The sequence below is a fragment of the Cryptomeria japonica genome, chromosome 5 (genome assembly GCF_030272615.1).
Source record: "Cryptomeria japonica chromosome 5, Sugi_1.0, whole genome shotgun sequence".
In the NCBI taxonomy this organism is placed as follows: Eukaryota; Viridiplantae; Streptophyta; class Pinopsida; order Cupressales; family Cupressaceae; genus Cryptomeria; species Cryptomeria japonica.
In genome coordinates, this window is record NC_081409.1 from 554,899,024 (window position 1) to 554,915,916 (window position 16,893).

A 16,893-nucleotide genomic window follows, 5' to 3' on the forward strand; every position below is an offset into this window, starting at 1 on the left:
AATTATTGAAGAAGTTGAGAAATACAACTCCAGTTATTCCAAGAACACCTACAAGTAAAATACCTGTCACAAAAGAAGAATGGAGGCAAAAAACAATAATGGCTCTGGAGAAGAAGATTATCATTCAGAGAGGGAATTAATAAAAAAGTATAATACAATCCTTATAAAAGGATATTTGCAAACCCAAAGGTGTACAACCCTAAATAAACCCTAAAGGGATAAAGTGTATTTAATAATTAAATACCTACCATATTATTAAATGCCTAAGTTTATCTTAAGCATAGAGTATAATAGACTAATAATTAAATAAATAATTATTAGCTAATACAAGATAACTCTAACACCCCCCCTTAAGATGAACTTAAGGGGTAGCTAAAAAACTAAATGCATGAAAGCAAAAAACAACTACATGATGAAGACAAATTTGGTTCCCGACAACAAGGCTTGATGAGGTACCCAATCGCAACCAAATCTCTATGAATCAAAGAATTAGAGAAAACCACACGAGAAAAAACTCTACTCCAAAAAGAGATGGAAAAAGAAAGAGAAGGACTGAAGAAGCCTCCAAACAAGAATGTTCCAAAAGATAGGAACAAAAGAAGAGCAGAAGAATCATTGAAGCATGAAGAACCTGCAAACATTGTCGAAGAATAACTGTCGATCTGAAGAACCTCCACTGAAATAGAAGATGATTAGGTAGAGAAGACTGTAATCTGCATGAGTGCTCTCAAATAACACTACTCAAATAAGATGTCAAACAAAGATAAACAACTGAACTCAAAGATATAGATGACATAAAACACCAAAGCCTGAAGAGCCGATCCAACAAACCAAGGAAGCATTAGAACAACAAACCCTCCCTCCCCCGCCCCCCCCATAATGCTGACAAGGGAGAGGTGATAGGTACACTGAAACTGAATGCTAAGAAAAACTGCATGACGAAGAACCAAGAACATCCAAAGTGCAACAAAAAGTACAAACACATATAAAGGTTAGTGTCGTGGAAGGAACACTCACTTGACAAAGGTAGATGGCAAACACGGCAAACATCAAATCCCCCATGACACTTTATAATGTAGTGCATGTACAATAAGACACAAGATGTGCAAGATCCCAAGTATACAATGCATAGTGGCACTTTATCTCAGTGCGTTTGCATAAAGAAAATGTTTACAAAAATGATGTATACAAAGATCATAAGAGACATAAGGCTGGAAATACAAAAAGAAAATGCTTACAAAAATGATGTATACAAAGATCAGAAGAGACATAAAGCTGAAAATACAAAAAGAATAGCCAAAGACGAGACATCCTACTCAAAAAAAGAGATCCCAGGACCTAAAACATCCAAGATATTCACCAGAGTGCTGAAAAACAAAAAACTGAATAAAATGTACCTAGAGCAGAATCTGAAAAGAAAATTCATATGATTGGAAAGTACATACAACAAGCTATGTCTCCCGGAGTGCAAAAAGGAACTTCTGGCTTTGATAGCAAAAAACACCATCAAAAAAGAAAAATCAGAAGATCAAACCTCTAGATCTGAAGAGAACTTGTAAAGAGCTTTCTGACAATATATAGTTTTTTGAAAAAACGCTTCGATATGACCAAGTTACGGCCAAACGGAAAAAAACTCTTCTTTTAGGGCATAAAGAGGGTAAATTTTTTGACGCATTTGCAGGTACAATTGTATGGATTTTTGTGCCTCATAAAGTGTGCCAATGAAAAAATCATGGCCCAGATGCCCTTGTCACCGAAATAGGTTGAATTATATATCAAAATGACTGGAATTTTTTTGAAAAAACGCTTCGATATGACCAAGTTACGGCCAAATAGAAAAAAACTCTTCTTTTAGGGCATAAAGAGGGTAAATTTTTTGACGCATTTGTAGGTACAATTGTATGGATTTTTGTGCCTCATAAAGTGTGCCAATGAAAAAATCATGGCCCAGATGCCCTTGTCACCGAAATAGGTTGAATTATATATCAAAATGACTGGAAACGCCCTTTGGAAGCCAATGGTGAGGTCTTTTTTTGGCCCAACTGTTCTAAATTTTTTTACTGATTTTTTTGACGAATTTCTCGAAATTTGTGCAAAAAAAAGGCAAAACCAAAAAAAAAGTCCAAAACTCAAATTTGTCGAAATTTGACAAATTTTATATAGAAATGGGGGGTTTTTGGACGTTCTGAGCCCAAAATGATGAGAAACAAAATAGCTACCCTAGATCCAATAAAAAAGCTCTGGAAAAACTTAAACCCTAACCTCCAAAAATCTTCTGAAAAATTCAAGAACAAGTAGCAACAAATTTAGACTTTGATAGCATGAAAAAGTTGAGAAAATACAACTTCAGAGATCCCAAGAGCACCTGTAAGAAAAATACCTATCACAAGAGAAGATTGGAGACAAAAACACAATAATGGCTCTGAAGAAGAAGATCATCATTCAGAGAGGGAATGAATCAAAAAGTACAATACAATCCTTATCAAAGGATATTTGCAACCCTAAATAAACTCTAAAGAGATAAAGTGTATTTAAATACCTACTTAAGCGTAGAGTATAATAGACTAATAATTAAATAAATAATTATTAGCTAATACAAGATAACTCTAACAATTATTTTTCATTAAAAAATATTATACTTGGGGTGAAAAACATTTTACATCACCTAATATCTTGGAAATAAATTTTTAACCTATAACCATCAACAAGTTAAATATCCTCAAAAATTGATCTTCTGATTGCAATTTCTTTGCAATTAGTTTTTGTTTTCTTAGGAGAGATCCAACCAGATTCACCAGAGTCATAAATGTGCTTTCTTTGCAAAAATTAAAATTCAACTTGTGGTAAGAAAATAAGAAGCAATTTTCACACTCTCCAAAACAGTGAGAATGATCAATCCATTTGGTGTAGGCATTGTTACTATACTTGAACAATATCATACTTTCTGAAATATGTGATGCATACCACGGAGTATCAGGGTTATTACCCTAAATCCGATAATTACAATGTCGGTTCTTCATAAGCATTTGGAAAATAATTAAAAAAGTTCACAAAAGATCACCCAAAACTTTCAAATCTCCTATAGTCCATATGTGTAGCTCTATGCCATCCTTTAGATTGGAAGTTATACCTATCTCTATAAGATTTTTAAAGCGCCTGTCACTTGCACTATAGTACCTTCACACAAATTGTCCTGATTAATTGTGGATCAATTAACATAAAACACCGAACTCCAAATTGTTTTGTATACATATTGGACACCAAACATTATTAGTTCCTGCCCCAACATGGAACTATAGCGGAGGGGCTCCTCCTAAACAATTGTTAAACTAATGTTTCCTGGCCAATCAACATTCAATATTATTTCATTATTTCTTCCTTTTGCAATGTTCTTATGGCAAATTGATCGACATTTAACAAATGGCTGTCAAAAACCAATCTCGGCATGCTTAGATTGGATGATACAGAGGCAGTTGTGGTTATCAATATGAGAGAAGGCGCAACTTCCGAGGACAGGATTGGGTCTGCAAAACATCAGCTCTCCAAAACTCCTAAAGATCACCGCAGGTTATAGGTGACAAATGAGTGGGGCAAATAGTTGGCTCTTAGGGATTTAATTCATTTGAATGCTGCTGAAAGGTGGAGGATGCTGGTTAATTAGAGTGCATAGATTCAAGTGATAATGGAGATAAGCCAGTCACCAGAACGACTTCTAATTCTGCCAGGACCACTATTAACAGACATGCTATAGAAAGCAGTCATGTTCGCAATTTTGATCTGGCCAAAGAAGAGGGCCAAAATAATCAACATGTCAGTGTAACTGAAAGTGTTGTAGAGCTTTGTGATGTTGAGAGTAATATAGCTGGAGGACGAAACAGTGATCACCCGCTCCTGCATAGGCCTATTCACCATGTTATGCTTAAGGTTCAATTCTTCTATTCTACCCTACTATTTAGATTGTTAGTATTCTTGTTTCATGTTAAATAGATATGAAATAGTGCCTCCATTTCAGTTGTCAGATTAAGAAAACAAACATTTACAGTTTCTCCATTTCAGAAGGAAGCTGAAAGGTGGTTTGCCTTGGATGTGAAATAGACTAAGAAGAAAAAGCTTGCCCCTCTAAAACAAGCAATGCTATTTGGAGCAACAATGCAAGTAGAAGTGTAGCAATGAACATTGCAAGCACAACATTTAACATGGATAGTAGACTCACAACCTGAACCATGATTTGATAAGGAATCTACAATCATTCGTCTTGACAAATCTAATAGATGCAATGGACCACTTTCAATATGTTTCACAAAGTCTATTTCTCCTGATTTGCTTGAGAACGGATAACGTTTAAAATATATCCAGTCACACAAAGGTTTGGATAAGCGATTTTGTACTAATAAAGAGTCTTTCCATTCCAATTGTAGGATCATTTTCAAAATACAGAAAGGAATCTCATTTTCCAACTTCAAAATGTCCAGTATAATCTCTCGTCTTTTGATTTTAGGTCTCTGAAGCTGGAAAATAAGGCTGGAATCGGGTAAGTCCATTCAACTCAAGAATAAAGCATGCATCCATGACCATCATTCACGCAAGCATATCTTCATCCCGTTCAATGGCTGAATCTTCATAGAAAACTCTGATTTTCGTATCTAGCTCTTTGACTTTTGCGACTAAACTGTCTATGGTCATGTGAGGGATCCTTTCCAAGATTTTGTTTACTACTTGGAGGTTATATTTGTCCGTTGTAGTCAGCTACCGGTGTTTCTTGTGATGATAAGGTCCAAGAAATACAACTAGAGGGTCATAAAGGTCCAAGAAATACAACCAGAGGGTCATATGCTCCTCGTTTTGTTTTCTTTATGGGTTCAGGCACCCAATATATGGACACACAAGCAGACATTTTTAGCTCTCTGTACTGTGAGTTTTGATCATTATATGCATCTTTAACTTGATCAATCCATATTTCAGGTTCAATGTTGCACATTAACAGGGGTTTCCCCTCTTCATCTCGGACTGTACAATTTATTTTATCTTTACAAGAATTTATTTTACCCTCACCACTTAGATGGATATCTATTTAGCACTCTTTGTATCATTATCAGAGGCCATATGATAGTTCCTGGATATCAAATGATGGGATCAACTTCACTTATCCAAGAAAACATGTAACTGAACAAATAATCAGAGGTTTAACTATAAGAGACAATGAAGAACAGTTTATCTAGACAAATTAAAAAGAAGTAACATATATTTTATGAATTAAAAAGTGAATATCAGAGAAACTGTATATAATTTAAATTTAAAATTAGGAAAATGTAAATTATTCATATAATTGAAACTTATGCATTTAAAAATTTAAAATAACTGGCCAGAAATATAATTAATCTATTAAAAAATTACCAACTATAAATTATTCATTTAATTGAAATCTATATAGATGCATCGTCTTTACTCGAAGAAAGTCATCCTTTGGAGGATATCCACTGCAAATACTTTCGTTAATTACAAGTAAAGAATAAAGATGAGAAGTCCATTGGAATTCTACAATCCACAATATTTGCTTCTATATTTGATCGAAGACCACAAGGCAGCTATCAAAATATTTTTGAATTTGATTACTTAAACTTTTCCCTTTACAATCACTTACAATTACTGTTTTCCTTTCTTAGTTATCCAACATCAAGATAAGTTATTGTTCGAGTTTTCCCTACTCATTCTTGTTCCAATACCAGTATATCCTCATTTATTTGGCCAATCTAATGCCAATGCCAAAGTCGATGAGAACCATCTCAATATGGACCTACCACTCAACCAAAAGTTAGAAAACTAAGCATATATAGTTTCACAATTCTACAATAAACCTTTCACTCCAACAGCTCTATTTATTGAGATACACTACTTTGTCCGTAAACAAATTACACAAAATAGACAAAATAGAATTTGTTCTTGCAGTTTTGGCAGGAACTTAGCTGCCCTGTAGCCCTTGTTTTACTTTTCGAGAGCTTGGAGTGTAAAATTTATCACATTTTGAAATTATTAAGACATTCAAACTGTAGGCATACAAGCTATAGGAAATGAATCTGCACATTATATGTTCTGAATTTTGAGCCACTTTAGCGAGCGCGTCTGCAAATTAGAGAGAATGTTCTGTTTAGCCGATAGGCTATATTTTTGTAGCAGCTTCCAAACAGTTGAAACATTCCTTGCGTCGCACTTGAAAACAAATTTCAACTCTCAACCAATGCTCAGGCATCCCACCCCAATATTTTCTTTAAACATTGTGCATAAACTGGCACCCATCCTCTAAATTCTACCATCAGTTTACCAATTCGATTCTTTACATTCAAGTGCTCCAAAACTGTTACGCCATCATTGCTGTTATACAAGCATTCACGTTAATTAGTAGTGCCGAAAGAACATCAGTTTCCTTATCCACCATACATAAGGTCATCCTTTTATCTTTAAGTGCAACATTGTTGCTAGTGCTTTTTGGTGCCTTACCCACCATACATAAGGTCATCTTTCACATCTGTACATCTATTCGGTATGATTGTATGCTAATACTGAGAAACACCCAAATAATTTTTATCAGACCAACTACATTGTATGCATAATTTACCTGCTCAGAAGTAGGAGGCGGCTTGCAAGACAGAAGTTGACAATGACCATGTGACATTCCTCAACGTTGATATTTTATCATGCTGATTGAACCGAGCAAGCAAATTCTTCATACCCCCATAACTAAGTATAAGATCTCTGTGCTTGGGGAGAGTCTCCAACAATACTGACTAAAGCCTAAACCAACCTGCTCCCGGCGGAGAGTTGGAATAAAATCATATGAGGTTTGACCTGTAAGTAAAATTAATATTGCAAAGAAATACTAAAGATAAACTAATTTGATACTCTTACTTTTGCATAAGGAAGAGATTTTTGTTGTATCTAGATGTGTAATAAAAACTGGGTAGATAATATTGTGCTAATAGTTGGGAATATCTACAGCTATTTACTTGGATAAAGAGCTTGATTTTGCCAATCAAAGTTTTGAAATGGCTATAATATATTTGGTGTATATTACGAAGTAACAGAATGCTAAACTGATTACAATATTTGAGAATCGCCATTGATAAGGACTTCATACCTTCTCAACAGATTTTTTTATTGCATTGAATTAAACCAAGACCGAGATAATTGAGCACTGTGTTGGTAGTCTTTTGAATCCTTTACCTTTTGGGCAATCATATAAACATCTTGGGGCTTGACCCAAGCTACGCATAATTAAAATCCATAGTTAAGGAATATGTGTTTAGGCTTTCTGTTGTCAGGCTGTGAAATTGCCCCGTTAAAGTGGCTAAATTTTATATTCAATATTGTCATTCATTTTGCTTATATTGTTGGGATCTATTATATTCTGCTCATTTGTTTAATAAGAGTGCATAGGGGACAAATTGACCCAATCATATTCTGATTAAAATTCCTTGGTTGAACATAGATTGAACCATCACAATGACTTCAGGAGAAAAGCAAAAAGTGTACGAGGCCGTAGAGAAAACCAATCAAGCACTGTTAAATGAAGTCGTTGAACTAACAATTCAAGTCCAACAACTTAAGCATGAATCTATAGAACGGAATAAGCCAAAAGGGAGAAATTTCAGAAATTAAGAAAAGTTTTCAGTTAACTCGACATTAGAATAGGAGAAGAGATGCATAAATTGAAAAGTAAATGATGACAAGAATCATCTGAAGAGAGAACGACTTCCAAATCAAGCAATTCTGATGCTTTTGAATCAGAATCCCCAGGGAACATGTTATGCAAACAAACACAATGAGAACTAGACAAATTTTCTTGCAAAATCAAGTTACCTGAATACAGCGGCGATAATAGTACAGGAGAGGACGTAGAGCAATGGCTGACCAACCTAGAAAGATATTTCGACCCACAGAACACCCGTAGCTATGCTAGAACAAGGATCGCCACCTATCAGTTGAAAAGTAGTGCATTAAACCTGATGGCAAGATACTGTCTTTGCCCACGAGAGTATGCAGCTTGCTTCCAACCGATCTTGGCCGTGGAGCGGGTGGGCGCCTAATCTAAACTATGAGTTGACAAAACAAAATGGTTGCAATTTAAACAATTATTCCAATAGAAATACCTTTTTGATTACCTTTTACAAGAAAAGAAGAATGAATTCTTTGAATTAAAACAAAAACTTTGAAAGACTTAATAGGTTTACAATTCATTGAAAGACATGGCCATCATGTTAGATTTATCAATGGATACCAAGCTTAAGTATGGTGTGGTAAGCTAGTTTTAGTAGATGAAGCCACGCAAATCTACAATAAAAATTCCAATTTTATCATTAAATTGCAAAAAAAATCACAAAAGAAATAGAAAGGGATCATACAAGAAAACTTTTGAACAAGGTATACACTATTCTAATTAGAATAGAATTTAATGTTGATCTACCATTATGTTTCATTCCAACAAAGACAATCCTAAACCATCAAGAATTCAATGTTATACTTTTGGCAAGAGTCACATTAAACAATATTGTCCTCCAAAGCATTGTTACTTTGGGACGTGGCAAGAACCATTGTAAACATGATCATTCGTGTAGACTCCAACAACATCAAAACAGAGATAGCAATGCTTCTACTCCTAGCATGAAGATTTCTGCAGTCATAGATATATGCATCACACATTACCACCCTTCTCTAATTGAAATTAAGGGTTCAATAAATGGTCACTTCATTATGTTTGTTGTTGATTCCAGAAGTAGTCATAACTTTATTTCTTCTAGGGTTGTAGCACAACTAAATTTCATCTAAATCAATAGAACCTTTAGTTGTTGAAATGGTAGATGGTAGGGTAGTTAGACAAATTGGTGCAAGTATTGAAAACCTAGAATTTGAATTAAATAACTTTGTAACACATGATCATTTTCACATATTGAATCTTGGTACATATGCATGCTATTATAGCTATGAATTGGCTATAGAAAAATAATGCTTTCCTTGGTTGTGAAAACAAACAAGTTATCCTAAACTCTAACATGGGGACATGTTACATTTTATAGGGGAAGAATTTAGACCTTTCCACATTAAAACTATTTCATCCGTGCAAGTCAAGTGTAGTGCAAGGAAAAAATGTAAAATATTTTATGCTATGCTTTTCTAAATTAGTGATAAATTTAAAATAATCATTATTATTAAACCTATGGTGCAATAATTAAAATATTTTTTTCTTGAAGAATTAGATAGTTTACCCCCTAAATGATCTATAAAACATACAATTGATCTAGTTCCCGGTGCAAAATAAGGCCAAATGTCTCTACTTGTGGTGCACTGCTACCATTTGTTAAAAAGAAAGATGGAACCATGAAGTTATGCATAGATTACCGACAACTTAATAAATTAACCATAAAAAATAAGCACCTCTTGCTTCAAATTGATGAACCCTTTGATTAGTTACATTATGCCAAATGTTTTTCCAAAATAGATCTATGATCAAGATATTATCAAATCCACATTAAAGAATTTGACATTGCCAAAACCACTTTTCGAACATGGTATAACCATCATGAATTTGTAGTAATGCCATTTGGTTTAACCAAAACACATGCAACCTTTATGATCTTGATGCATGATGTCTTTTGACCACTTCTAGATGTATTGTGATCATTTTTTAGATGATATTTTAGTATACTTAAAGAATGAGGAAGAACATGAACAACATCCCAGGACAGTACTAGCAACATTACCAAAACATACAGTATATGCCAAACTCAACAAGTGTGAATTCTTTAAATTTGAAGCATCTTATTTACGTCATGTGGTTTCTAAAAAGGGCATTTCTCCTGATTTTACTAAAACTAAAGCAATTCAAGATTGGCCTATCCCCAAGGATGCTCACAAAATTAGAAGTTTCCTAAGATTATTTGGTTTCTACCATCAATTTGTTAGAAACTGTTTGAAAATTGTCACACCTTTAATGGATCTAACTAGGAAAGAAAAAAATTATAAATGGATTGCTGAATGCGATAAGGCTTTTGAAACATTAAAAACATTGTTAACATATGCACTTATTCTTTGTATTCCATATTTTAGGAAGCCCTTTGTTGTAACTAATAATGATTGTAGCACATGCATAGGTGGTGTTCTAATGCAAAATAATCAAGTAGTATGTTATGAGTCAAGAAAATTGTTACCCGTCAAAAGAAATTATCCTATTCATTATCTTGAACTATTAGGAATTGCCCATGCTTTGAAGGCTTGACATCATTATTTGTTAGGAAATAAGTTTATATAAAAAATGAACCATCATAGTATTCAATGAATTTTTAATCAACCTCAACTTAACATGAGACAAAGAAGATGAATAAAGCTCTTAATTGAATATGATTTCACTATCCAGTATGTTCTTGGAAAAGAAAACGTAGTGGTTGACACTTTTAAGTCAAAAACAATTATGTGTTAATGCCTTGACCATAGAGAAAAGCCGAACAAGCTATCAAATGCACTTCACCTATCGATGACTATTTCCAACCAGTTATTTTAGTTAAGGTGAAAAGCATTTTAAATATAGGGTGAAGTACTAATCTAGGGTTAAAATATCACAAATTATTATTAACCCTACACACTAGCATTGTATCTTGACATGTGTCCAAGACACCAAAATTTTCACTTGCAATTGTTTTAATGGAATTTAGTTTGAAACTTCTTGGATAGGTTTTAGGGATGAAATAAGGCTTAGGTTTAATGGGAATAAACCAATCCATTAGTTTGGAATACAATTAATAAGTTGTAAATGGATTAGGGAGAGAATAAGGATCATAAGAGGCACTTAAAATGGATTATGGATGATGTGAAGGTAAATACAAATGAAAAGAGAGGAAGATACCTAGGATGTGAGAGGTGCAATAATGAACAATTGGTTAGTAGTTGCTACAAGCTTTAATTTGTAAAATTTTCAATGTGTGGGCTCCAATATACTACAATTAATGTGTGGTGGATGAAAACTTAGTCCTTGCAAATTCTTAATGATAATGTGGATTGTATCTTTCCAAATAAAATTTAATGAAGCTTATTTGCATTTCGGGTTAGTGCAGGATCAAGGGGGGCCAAAAAGTGGCGATGTGAAAAAAATAACCTTCTTCACTCACCTAAAAATGTGAAAACGCGTGTTGACTTTTTGCTTGGCCTGGGTGTCAGTACACCTTGGTTTGGTAATTACCTATGCAAATCGGATATATCCGATTATCCGATTTTTATTTGTAATTTTAATTTAAAAAATATATTATATATTACATATTATATAATATATAATATATTATAATATTATATAATATATATATATATATATATATAATGTAATAATATATTATATAATGTAATAATATATTATATTATATTATATATTATATAATATATAATTATATTTTATAAAATAATACAATACATATTATATAATATAATAATATATTATTATATTATATTATAATATTATAATATATTATATAATACGTATTATATAATATATTATTATATTATATTATAATATAATAATATATTATATAATACGTATTATATAATATATATTATTATATTATATTATATATATTATATAATATATAATATAATATAATAATATATATTATATAATACATATTATATAATATATAATATAATATTATTATATATTATAATATATATAATATATAATTATATTTTATAATATAATACAATACGCATTATATAATATAATAATATATTATATAATATATTATTATATTATATAATATATACGTATTATATAATATAATAATATATTATTATATTATATAATATATACGTATTATATAATATAATAATATATTATTATATTATATATGTTATTTAAAAAAAATTTAAGTATAAAAATCAGATATCTGATAAAATCCTTTATTGGATATCTAATTTTCGTTTTTCTGAGACAAATATATTTCAACAGTGACAGCCCGTGAGTCATTTTTAACTCACGGGCTGCGTGATTATATCAAAATCCGATATCCGGTGCACCCGATATCCGGTGTTTTGGCAAAAAGTTGCTAAAAAATAGATTGAAAGGTAAGAATTTTATCGTTTTCAATCATTTTCATTCCTTTTTTGTATTTTTTGTTAATTTTTATTTGATTTTTCATTAAAAATATGTTTTTTTTTCATGAAAACTAGGTTTTTAAAAATCAAATACCTAATTGTTTAAATTTGTTAACTAAATTTAATTGTTTACATTCAATTAGGTTTAAAATGGGGGATAACAATGAAAACACTGACCAACTACAACTGCAACAACCAAACCCTCATTTGCCAAACCCTCCCTCAATTTAGGATTTGATTGCACAAAATTTGAATGAATTGAGGGGGATTGCAGAAGTATATCGTAGGATCCCTCGTCTAAACCCAATGTTTGATCCTCTCACGTCGATCATAAAGAGTATGGAAACCATGACTAAGGAGCACAATGCCACCCTTTTGTGGCGAGATTCTATGAAGCAAAAATATGCAGATGGCTTGTCGTATAAGGATATAAAGGATCTCGAGATATCCAAAGCCAAAATTGCCTCATTGTTTGTCAATCCCCGCACTGGTCAACCCGTAGATCACAAAAAAATAATTTTTTTTATAAATGGTGCACAAATGATGCTATTGTGAAAAACTTTTGGGATCATTGGTGGATGGTTTTCGACAAACCACCCAACATCAATCTTGATATCCCCTTCTATTTCATAAAAAAATTGTATGTTGAGTTTGTTTTACGCAAACATGTGAACTACTTTGACATCCAACCTTTCCAGGGTGTAGGTTGAGGTATGCCCCAAAATAGACCTGGAGTAGTCAGAGTAGTCTAGGGCCCATATGTCCCCCCTCCTCCTGTTGATCTCCCACCTGCAGTGCAACATCCTGATATCATTTGTGAGGCGGCTTCACGGACCATATCGACTATTCCTTTGAGTAGCCTTTTGGTTTCTCAGGTTGGATTAGTAGCTCAACCTACTCTTGATGGTAGCGGTGCATCCGGTGGCGTTGACACGTCAGCCTCAGCTCCACACATATGCGTGCCCCATAGTTGTGTCATGTGTGGGCACGTATGATTGGGTCCAGTTGGACAGCCCGTTGATCCTCTTGTGGATAGTGCAGATTATGAGGTGCATGAGATGCATGATGCACCCGATATTATTACACAGACTGGAGGATACCCTGGGGAGTCCTCACATTCTAGAGGCGAGGAGACATCGTCATCATACATTGATGATGTATTGGTAAGATTTGTATTTTCACAGTTCATGTTATATTTTAATAAAATATTTATAATCTAGATAATATTAAGTACTAATTTTTATTTACATGGTCTATTTAGCAGTTGATGACCGAGGAGCAGTTGAGATAGATTCAGGAGGGTACCTTGTCGGCCATTTCATTTGGCCTCGATAGCTTGACAGTACATATATTATTGTACCTAGTCATTTGTATTTTATTGTACATACATGCCCATCATTTATATTGGTATTAATTAGATTATGTAGTAACTTGCATGTATATCTTATTTTACTCTTGTAGGGCACAAGCAACACGAGTGCGGGGCAGTGTGATTTAGGATCTGGTAGTGCAGTTGGAGACAAGGGAAAGGTAATTGAATGCAAATATGATTGAATGAATAGTTTAAATAACTTATAGTGATTATACATGTCTAGACATAGATTGATAGTTTCATATACTTGTCGTGTATATATACAGAGAATTCTTGGCTTCACATCCTTGATGACTACACCCAGTATACCTGAAGAAGAAGAAGAGATGCCTCGAGTAGATGTGTGTTTATTTTATTTTTTGATTAGTAGATATAATTTGTTATTATCAGTGAAAATTATATGCTAACTTGTATCAATGTCATGTTTCTGAACATATGTAGGTTGTGTATCAAAATATTCAAAACATACCTCCTCTACCGAAGACATACATCAAGAGTCCTGTAAAGCTGAAGAGAAAACGTGGAGATGAGGTAAACATGAATAGTTCAATTATAGTTCATTTTTATGTTAACTTTTCAAATGTGAATTATATAATATAACTAATACTAATCGTGGTTTGTTTTTCTTGTGCAAGATCCTTCAGAGCCGAGCAGTGCGGCGAAGAGGATCTATTTTGATGATCCATCAACAACTTAGGATGTTATAGATAGTTTTGGGCTGCTTACATGTCTAGTTGGCATGTATATTTTGTATATGGACATACATTCACATATTTAGACATACATTTTGTTTGAGTTGGCGTTTATGCCATATTTGTGTATGGACATACATTTATTTGTAATCATTTGACATTTTTATATATACAGAAGTTGATATTCGATCATATAAATTGTTGCTCATCTGTGTGTGGTGTTATCATGGAAATCTTTAATCTTCATTCCAATAATTAACAATGGTTAATAATGGTTATTTAATGAACAATACAATTCATTTCATTTCATCATAAGTGTTGTTTGTATAATGAGCAATACAATACAATTCATTTAATGAACAATAAAATTCATTTAATCAACAATACAATACAATTCATTCAATGAACAATACAATTCATGAACAATACAATTCATTTAATGAACAATACTTGATACAATTCATTATTAGCCTATGCATGGTCCTATTTTTCCCCCCACCTCGGTCGAATGCTTGGGGTTTTATTAGGGCAGCAATTTTTTGGTTGGCGAAAAAATCATCAGTCTCACTCAATCGAATGTTGTCGCGTGGCCAATTTCTCGTTCAGCTCATCGTGATGACGAACCATCGGCTCTGACATGTCCAGTTAGGCATTATTACCCTATGCATGCTCCTATTTTGCCCCCCCACTCGATCAAACACTCAGGGTCATACCCTACCGACGTCGTCCCTTGAGCGCCCCAAGTGCTCAAAATTGTTAAACTTTGATGGGCCCTAACTCGGAATTTGTGGCACCTGTGAATGATCCATTTGAACCTACGAGGCCACGAGAGGGGTCCCTACAAAATCCTATCTCGGTTTTTCAAGTTGCCCTACGGTTTTATTAGGGCAGTAATTTTTCGGTTGGCGAAAAAATCGCTAGTCTCACTCAATCGAATGTTGTCACGTGGCCAATTTCTCGTTCAGCTCGTCGCAATGACGAACCATTGGCTCCGACATGTCCAGTTAGACATTATTACCCTATGCATGCTCCTATTTTCCCCCCCACTCAGTCGAACGCTCGGGGTCATATCCTACTGACGTCGTCCCTTGAGCGCCCTAAGTGCTCAAAATTGTCAAACTTTGACGGGCCCTAACTCAGAATCCGCGACACCTGTGAACGATCCGTTTGAATCTACGGGGCCACGAGAGGGGTCCCTACAAAAGCCTATCTCAATTTTTTGAAGTTGCCCTACAGTTTTATTAGGGCAACAATTTTTTGGTTGGCAAAAAAATCGTCAGTCTCACTCAATCAAATGTTGTCACGTGGCCAATTTCTTGTTCAACTCGTCGCGATGATAAACCGTCTACTCCGACATGTCCAATTAGGCATTATTACCCTATGCATTCTCCTATTTTGCCCCCCCCACTCGATGGAACGCTCGGGGTCATACCCTACCAGCGTCGTCCCTTGAGCGCCCTAAGTGCTCAAAATTGTCAAACTTTGATGGGCCCTAACTTGGAATCCGTGGCACCTATGACTGATCTGTTTGAACCTTTCGGTCCACGAGAGAGTTCCCTACAAAAGCCTATCTTGGTTTTTCAAGTTGCCCTACGGTTTTATTAGGGCAACAATTTTTCAGTTGGCGAAAAAATTATCAGTCTCACTCAATCGAATGTTGTCGCGTGGCCAATTTCTCATTCAGCTTGTCGCGATGACGAACCGTCGGCTTCGACATATCCAGTTAGGCATTATTACCCTATGAATGCTCCTATTTTGCCCCCCCACTCGATCGAACGCTCAGGGTCATACCTTATCGACGTTGTCCCTTGAATGCCCTAAGTGCTCAAAATTGTTAAACTTTGACAGGCCCTAACTCGGAATCCGTGGCACCTGCAAATGATCCATTTGAACCTACAGGGCAACGAGAGGAGTCCCTACAAAAGCCTATCTCGGTTTTTCATGTTGCCCTACGGTTTTATTAGGGCAACAATTTTTCGGTTGGCGAAAAAATCGTTAGTCTCACTCAATCGAATGTTGTTGCGTGGCCAATTTCTCGTTCAGCTCATCGCGATGATGAACTGTTGGCTCCAACATGTCCAATTAGGCATTATTACCTTATGAATGCTCCTATTTTCCCCCCCACTCGATCGAATGCTCGGGGTCATACCCTACCAACGTCGTCCCTTGAGCGCCCCTAGTGCTCAAAATTGTCAAACTTTGACGAGCCCTAACTCAGAATCTGTGGTACCTGCGAATGATCTGTTTGAACCTACGGGGCCATGAGAGGGGTCCCTACAAAAGCCTATCTTGGTTTTTCAATTTGTCCTATGGTTTTATTAGGGCAGCAATTTTTCGGTTGGTGAAAAAATCGTCACTCTCACTCAATCGAATGTTGTTGCGTGGCCAATTTCTCGTTCAGCTCATCACGATGACGAACCGTCAACTTCGACATGTCTAGTTAGGCATTATTACCCTATGCATGCTCCTATTCGCCCCCCCACTCGATCGAACGCTTGGGGTCATACCCTACCGACGTCGTCCCTTGAGCGCCCTAAGTGCTCAAAATTGTCAAACTTTGATGGGCCCTAACTCGGAATCTGTGGCACCTGCAAATGATCCGTTTGAGCCTATGGGGCCATGAGAGGGGTCCCTACAAAATCCTATCTCAGTTTTTCAATTTTCCCCATGGTTTTATTAGGGAAACAATTTTTCGGTTGGCGA